Below are 7427 nucleotides of genomic sequence, written 5' to 3' on the forward strand. Positions count from 1 at the left end.
CCTAGGGAGTATAAAGCTAAGTGAAGTAAGTCAGCCAGAGATTCACTCATGATTTCACTCATATGGGCAATTTAAGAAACAAAACAAATGAACAAAGGACAAAAGAGAGAGAGAGAGAGATCAAGAATCACACTCTTAACCAGAGGGAACCATAGAGAACAAACTGATGGTTTCCAGAGGGAGGTGGGTGGGGGGAGGGGTGATGGGGATTAAGAGTACACTTATCCTGATGAACACTGATTAATATATAGAATCAATGAATCACTATATTGTACACCCAAGACTAATGTAACACTCTATATTATTAACTCTACTGGAAATAAAATTAAAAAGTTAATAAAAAACATACAGTATTACATAGTTTCAGGTGCAAAACATAATGATTCAGCAATTTTTTACATTACTCAGTGCTCTTCGGAAGACGTATACTCTTAATCTCCTTTATTTGTTTTGCCCATCTCCCCCCCTACCCTGACAACCACCAGTTTGTTCTCTGTACTTAAGAGTCTGTTTTTTGTTTGTTTCTTTGTTTATTTTCATTTAGTGACCTTTGACTGTGAGCTCAAGTCCCTTGGATTTCTTAGAGCTGTGTTCCCCGGGAAGAGTGTATACTTCCTTCTGCCAGGATCTGGAGGAAGGACCAATCTGGGATCACTTTAGATATTTTTTTTTGGCAGTTTTAAGGCCATTCGTACGATGGGAACTTGGACTCCAAATCTGTGAGGGCTGGCTAGTAGCTATGAATTTTCAGGAGGCATATCTTTTACTTTTTTCTGCTTATGTCTGAACCAAGGCAAAGGGAGACAACATCTCTCCCACATTTCTCTGCAGGGTGGGCTTTTTCCAGTTACCTATGAGAGCTGTCACCCTTCAGAAATGAGGGTTCCTAGCTTGACCTCTTAGCCTGACCAGACACCTGGCTGTGTTTCCTTCTCTCCACCGCCCTCTCTACTGATCCTGCTCTCAGCCACCAGGGATCAAAAAATACAGATTCCAAGGCTCCCAGATCTGTACTTATTGCTATAATCTCAGCCATGTGTTCAAAAGGATGTTTTAAATATTTCTGCCATCATCTATATGGGAAGATAACTTTAGAAAATGGAAATTTCTAAATGCAGCCCATGTGGTAGGTTCAGTTCTACAAGGATCCAGTAGAGAAAATGAGAGTGCAACCCCTGCTTTCCCAGGGCTCTCAAGCTAACGCAGAAAGGCAAGAAATTAAAGCTATAAATAAGTAAATAAATAGAAATAAACAGTGATTACTGCTTAATTAAAAAATAAAGCACATACAGGAGATAGAAGAATGTCAGAAATGGGGATTGGAGCCTGGGTGGCTCAGTCCATTCAGGGTCTGCCTTTGGCTCCGGTCATGATCTCAGGGTCCTGGGATCGAGCCCCACATCGGGCTCCCTGCTCAGCGCGGAGTCTGTTTCTCCCTCTGCCTGCTGCTCCCCCCACTTGGTTCATGCTTTCTCTATCTCAAATAAGTAAATAAAATCTTAAAAAAAAAAAATAAAGGAATGGGGATTGGTTTGCAAGAGGTCAGTTATAGGAGGCCTTGCTGAGAACACCGGGGATGCAAATACCTGAGGAGGGGAGGGCTGTGTCTCAAGGGTACCAGGTGGTTGGGGGGCGGCGAGCACACAAACTCTTCTGTAAAAAGTCTGGTTGGTAACATTAAACTCATTAGCGTGTACAGCTCCTTGAGGAAGGAGGAAGACTTTTCCAGGTAAGGATGTCCTACATGTTGTGAAAATACAGGGCAGTCCTTGTAAGTGCCACAGCCTGTCTCTGCCCCAGGAGGTCCCCTCAGAGAGGCTCTCGGCATCCTGGGTCCCTGAGCTCCCCAGTCTCCCCTCTTCCTTTTCCTGCCCCCTCGTTTCCTTCCTCCTCACATACAGATTGCCTTTCCTTACACACAAATTTTTCCACTGTGTTCGCCAGAGCCTCATGGTGTTCGTTTAAATAAGCAAATCCATCATGAATATGATACAGAAGCAAACTTGGCCCTTCACACTGATGGATGATGAATGTGCAGAATTTCATAAGGTCCTTGACCGAGAAACACAGCGTTGCTCCCTCGCCCACAACATGCTAGCTTTCCTTACACATTTCTTCCAACAGAGTGAGCAAGTTCTCTCTCCCCTCTGGGATGGGAGCCCCCAGGAGCTCTCCACTTGCCAGAGCACCTGGTCTCAGGCAGCCATTCTGGCGTCTGGGCCTCAGTGTGCCCATCTATCAAATGGGAACATGTGGCAAGGTGGTCTCCCCGGTCCCCTCTGGCTTGAGCATCCCAGACCTACCACTATGTGTGCACTATCTGCTTGCATCCTCGACTGGGAACAATCTCCCATTAGAATCAAACATTTTCTGTTTGTTTTCAGCTCAGTAATGGCATTTTTAGTGACGTCAGTGGAAAATAAGTTGAGTTCTTTCTAAATGGTGACCAGGAAAAATAATATTTCCTTCCTCTTTTTAAAAAGTCTCGAGTTCTGGCGACCCGGTGTGTTGAGTAACACAACCCCGGCTTCCCATTAGGCTCGAACACCAGCCTCTTTGGGATCAAAAGTCACGAGGCCACCACCTGGATCCCGATCCCCTTCCTCCAACATGCAGTGAGTGAATTACTTAGGAAGTGCTTCTCTAGCCTCTTGTCCCTTGGGAGGCAGGAGTGAGAATCAAGGATTTGTTTCTGGTGGAAAAGGCTCGCCCCGGTTTGAATGGGGACTGGCTTTGGAGTTGGGCTAGGCAGGAGCACATCCCTTGACTCCCTGGCAGAGTTCTTGTCACTTAGCCCAGGAATGAATGCCACATCATCGAAACACTCTGGGTATAAAGCAGTCATGTCTGTGGCAGCCCCAGCAAATTGTTAAGTGCTACATCAACACGAAGAACCAATCCCAGGGCTTTTATGTGGGAAACGAGGTGTCGCCATTGCTGTCTTGACAAATGGTAAACTCCTTCCTTCCTTCTTCCAGCGCACACTTAACGTTTTGTTGTATTTGCATTCACATGCAAATTAGTATTTCCTCTTCAAAGAAATCAGTTTAACTAGAAGCATTAAATATCCTGAAGTAGACACGCATTCATGTTGTGCTGGCAGGAAAACAAAATAGCAGGGCACCTGGTTGGACGTGCGGTCTGCTTTCGGGGCTGAAGAGGGATCATGGGGCGGGACAGGTGGCTTCCAGGAACCTGGATGATCACCTGGCTTGGGAGCATCCAGTGAAAAGTGGCTTCCTTGGCCTGCGGCTTTGGCTTGTCTAAGGTATTTAGTTAAAAATCCACGTTTTACATCTTTGATCAGATTTATAAACAAGTGGGACCATTTGGCTTCCTCGTGTAGCTTCCCATAAATAAACAACTGTTGCCAGGTGTCACCTTAGCGGCACGGAGCCATTAATCGTGGCAAATGAAGCTGCAGGTAATTAAGTAGATAATTTTGAGCCGTGAAGTGAAATTCCATATAAAGGATATCATGAAGCTGGCTATTATGCAGAATTGCAGACAAAATGAGACTGTGTGTCTTTGACTCCCGCCCAATCCTTGTCTGCCGACCGCTGAGTGTTCCGTGTGTATGTGAGCCTGGGCTCACGTGGTCTTCCCAGGTATGGATCTCTGACTGGGTCAGCCGGGTTCCGTGCCCTCTTGGTTATGAGAGGAGTCTGGGGACCTCAGGATAAAGGAGCAGTAGGACTCAGCAGCAGGCCAGGAGGCAGAGGTCAAGGAGCTGGAGGCACAGCTGGACCACAGAGGTGCCCTTGGCCAGGACAGTGGACCAGAGCAGGGCTGGGCCTCAGAGGCCAAGCCATCAACAGCGGTCCGGGTAAGCTTGGTACCAGGGCACCCTGCAATGAGAGGCCACTCTCTTCCTTCCCTCCTGGCTGCCCCAGGCTTCAAGGTCTGGGGCTCAGGGAAGTGTCAGCATGGAACAAGTATGGCCCTGTGGGGTACAGGGCATGAGACCAAACATATCTCAAGGGCAGTGTCCAGTGGCAACTCTGGAAGATGGGTTAATCGATAAAGTCAACAGAGGGAAATGTCTGGGGTTGGTGGCAAGGGCCAGGGCTGAAGCAACAGGATAGGAGTGAGGGAACCCAGGAGAGTAGACCAAAGGTTAGGGTCTCCTGTGGCCTGGAGTGAAACCACTGGACTGAAGCTTCCATGAGAGCTGTAGCCTTGGAGCTGGGTGGAGAGGAAGCCACTGGGACCATTGAGCTATTTTTGATACTTCTAGGGGGAGGCAGATCGTGAGTCATTACAGAGTGAATCCAGAGCCCTGGAGTTTCCACAAAGTCTCACTCTCAAGCCTTGGAACCTGGATGCAGGAGCTGGCCTCCAGTTGGAGGAGGTGAAGAGCTGGACTGGGCTCTAGCCACAGCCCAACCAGGAACGGTGATTGAGATGGATGGACGGCTACTGTCACAGAGAGGTTGGGCTTCCAGACAGAGCAACAGGGAAATCTGGGACAGGAGGTGAAGGAGTTTTATGGGTTGAATGTTTATGTGTCTGTCCCCCCTCCCCCTCCCCCACCTCCACCACGAATGCCTATACTGAAGCCCAAATCCCCAAGGCAATGGCATTAGGAGGTGGGCCTTTGGGAGTGGTTAGGTCATGAGGGTAGAGCCCCATGATGGGATTTATGTCTTTATAAGAAGACAAGAGAGAGCTTGCTTTCCTTTCTCTCTGCTCTCTGCTATGTGCAGATATAGGGAGAAGGTGGCCATCTGCAAACCAGGAAGTGGGGCCTCACCAGACCCTGGATCAGCTGGCACCTTGATCTTGGACTTCAGAGTAGTGAGAAATGGAAGTGGATACCCACTGTCTGTGGTATGTGCTCTGGCCACCTGAGCCGACCAGAATAGGAAGGAAGCCCAGCATCTGAGCCCAGGGAACACTGCCAGCCAGGCCTCCTCCAGGCATCGGGGTCCCCCCAACAGCTGGCTATGGGATCCTAAACCTCAGTGCATTCTATGTCCTAAATGGCCCGCAAATCCCTCCATCTTTGCCCTCGTGATCTGACTCTAATTTACACCGCCACTGGCTCTGCCCCGTGTTATGGCAATAGCCCCTCACTGGTAGGTCTCTCATGGCCATTACTGCCCCTTAGGTCTGGGTATCTAATCACACCACATCTCTGTTTAAAAACCCTTCTGTCACTCAGGTAATTCCAAACGCTCTGCCAAGACATGCACCGTTCCACCCTACTTACCCGCCAGCTTCCTCTCCTCCCCTCAGGACTTGCTCCAGGCTGGTCCAACCACCAGGTGCTGCTCTGACCTCTTTGTCCCGGGGACTACTCCTTCATATCTTGGCTCAGCTGTTTCTCCCACAAACCTACTTCTTTGGCCCTCACAAGGCCCCATATCTCAAGGCCTTTGTAGCCTTTAAGATGGCGGTCGTCAGATAACAAGCTGGCTGCTTGATGTCTGACTTCCCATGAGGCTGTGGGTCACCCTGACGAAGGCAGACTGCCCCGGCCATTCACGACTCCACCCCAGGGCCAACCCCTGCCCTTCCCTGCTGAGCCCTTGCTGGGCCAAATCAATGGGCCAACATAGGAAAAGGAACAGGAAAAGGAATGTACTTCAGAAACGCACCACACCATGGATGGATCTCAGAACGATTAGCCTGAGGGAGAGAAGCCAGACCCAAAGGTACGCACGATACGATTTCATGTAAATAAAATTCTAGAAACCTCAAATGAAGCTCTAGGGACAGAAGCAGATAAGTGGCTGTCTGAGGTAGGGGATAATGAGAGAGTGGACAGGGCCAGGGCAGGAGGGAACATTCTGGAATGATGCAGTTCAGACTGTATCTTCACTCAACCAAGCTCATCAAATCCTACACTTCAAATGAACGCGGTGTATCATGTACACATTATACCTAATAAAATTGATTGGCTTTTCGATTGAAAAATGTTACCAGATCTCCTAATTATGGCCAATAATACGCTCACGGTCTTTGTCACGATTAGATACTGAGCTACTCGGGTCCCACAACAGCCGCGGGACACTGAAGCTCAACTTGGTGCCATGCGTTGCTCTGAGCACCTCTCATGATTTCCGTGTGTCTGTGACAGTCCTCGTCCTCCTGAGGCCCTGACATCCCTGTTTGCAGACCATGCCCAGCCTGGAGCCAGAGCCCACTGGACCACGTGGAACCCAGACAGGCCAGCTGGTTCCTCCTCCGTGTGATTTTGTTCCATGTGCTGTAGAGCCCAGGGCCTGCTGTGGGCCTCAGGGCAGGCTGGCAAGGCCAGGGTCTGCTGGTAAACTGAGGCCTGCGTAAGCTGGAACACAGAGAAGGGCATGAGCAGATGGGGAGAGGAGAAGCGCCCAGCCCTGGAGGGCCCCCATGAGGAGGCAGCAGGGGTTCCCGAGCTTCCCTCTCTGAGCCGGCAGCTGCCTCTCCTGGAGTAGTCCCGAAGCCTGTCAAAACTGGGCCAGTGAAGACTGTGGCAGGCGAGCGTTCCCGCAGGAGTTCACACCAAGGTGGGTGCTCTCCGGCCCAGTGTAGATGAAATAATATATGTCAGGGGCCTGGTCTCCCACAGGCACCTACTACACACTTAGGCAGAAAAGAACCGAAAGGGCAGGTGAAGAATCACGCAGCTGAGGGTTCGAGGCAGATGGGAGGACGGAAGCTGCTTCTCTGAGAGGCCGGGGCTAGCGGGACAGGAGCTGATGGAGTAGAAGAGGGGCTGTTTGTCTCCACCCGACGGCAGAAAAGTCCCAACTGTCTGATTCAAGGATCGCCCCGTGAGTTCAAAGAAAGAAACATTCTCCTACCATTACCTCTTCTAGGGTCATGTTAAGATCCCGCTTACATGATGAAATCACAGAAGGACGGTGTCTACAGAGCGGTGTCACAAAGGATTCAGAAACGGCCAATGTCCCCTTCTTGTAGCAAACCTGGATGAAAGGTTAAGCTCCACAGGGAGTTCTAGAAGGACATAAGTACGAATTAAAAGATGACCGGGGCACCTGGGTGGCTCAGTGGGTTAAAGCCTCTGTCTTCGGCTCGGGTTATGATCCCAGGGTCCTGGGATGGAGCCCCATGTCGGGCTCTCTGCTCAGCAGGAAGCCTGCTTCCTCCTCTCTGCCTGCCTCTCTGCCTACTTGTGATCTCTGTCAAATAAATGAAATCTTAAAAACAAAAAAAATGACCATTCAGGAGGCGTCTGGGTGGCTCAGTCGTTATGTGGCTGCTTTCAGCTCAGGTCATGATCCCGGGGTCCTGGGATGGTCCTGGGATGGAGCCCCGCGTCCAGCTTCCTGCTCAGCGGGAAGCCTGCTTCCCCCTCTCCCACTTCCCCTGTTTGTGCTCCCTCTCTTGCTCTCTCTCTCTCTCTCTGTCAAATAAATAAATAAGTTATAAAAACAAAAACAAAACCCTCTGTGTAGACTGTGGCCTCCACTCCCCTC

At 49.9% G+C, this 7427-nt stretch overlaps 1 long non-coding RNA gene across 1 annotated transcript; it reads left to right on the plus strand.

The window, feature by feature from the left end:
• Positions 1 to 3118: 3118 nt before the first annotated feature.
• On the plus strand, positions 3119 to 7018 carry LOC125084742 (uncharacterized). The gene is made up of 3 exons (XR_007122689.1): positions 3119 to 3268; positions 4238 to 4475; positions 4713 to 7018. It is a non-coding gene; the product is annotated as an uncharacterized LOC125084742 (long non-coding RNA).
• The last annotated feature ends 409 nt before the right edge of the window (positions 7019 to 7427 follow it).

This window comes from Lutra lutra, chromosome 14, assembly GCF_902655055.1.
Source record: "Lutra lutra chromosome 14, mLutLut1.2, whole genome shotgun sequence".
Classification (NCBI taxonomy): domain Eukaryota; kingdom Metazoa; phylum Chordata; class Mammalia; order Carnivora; family Mustelidae; genus Lutra; species Lutra lutra.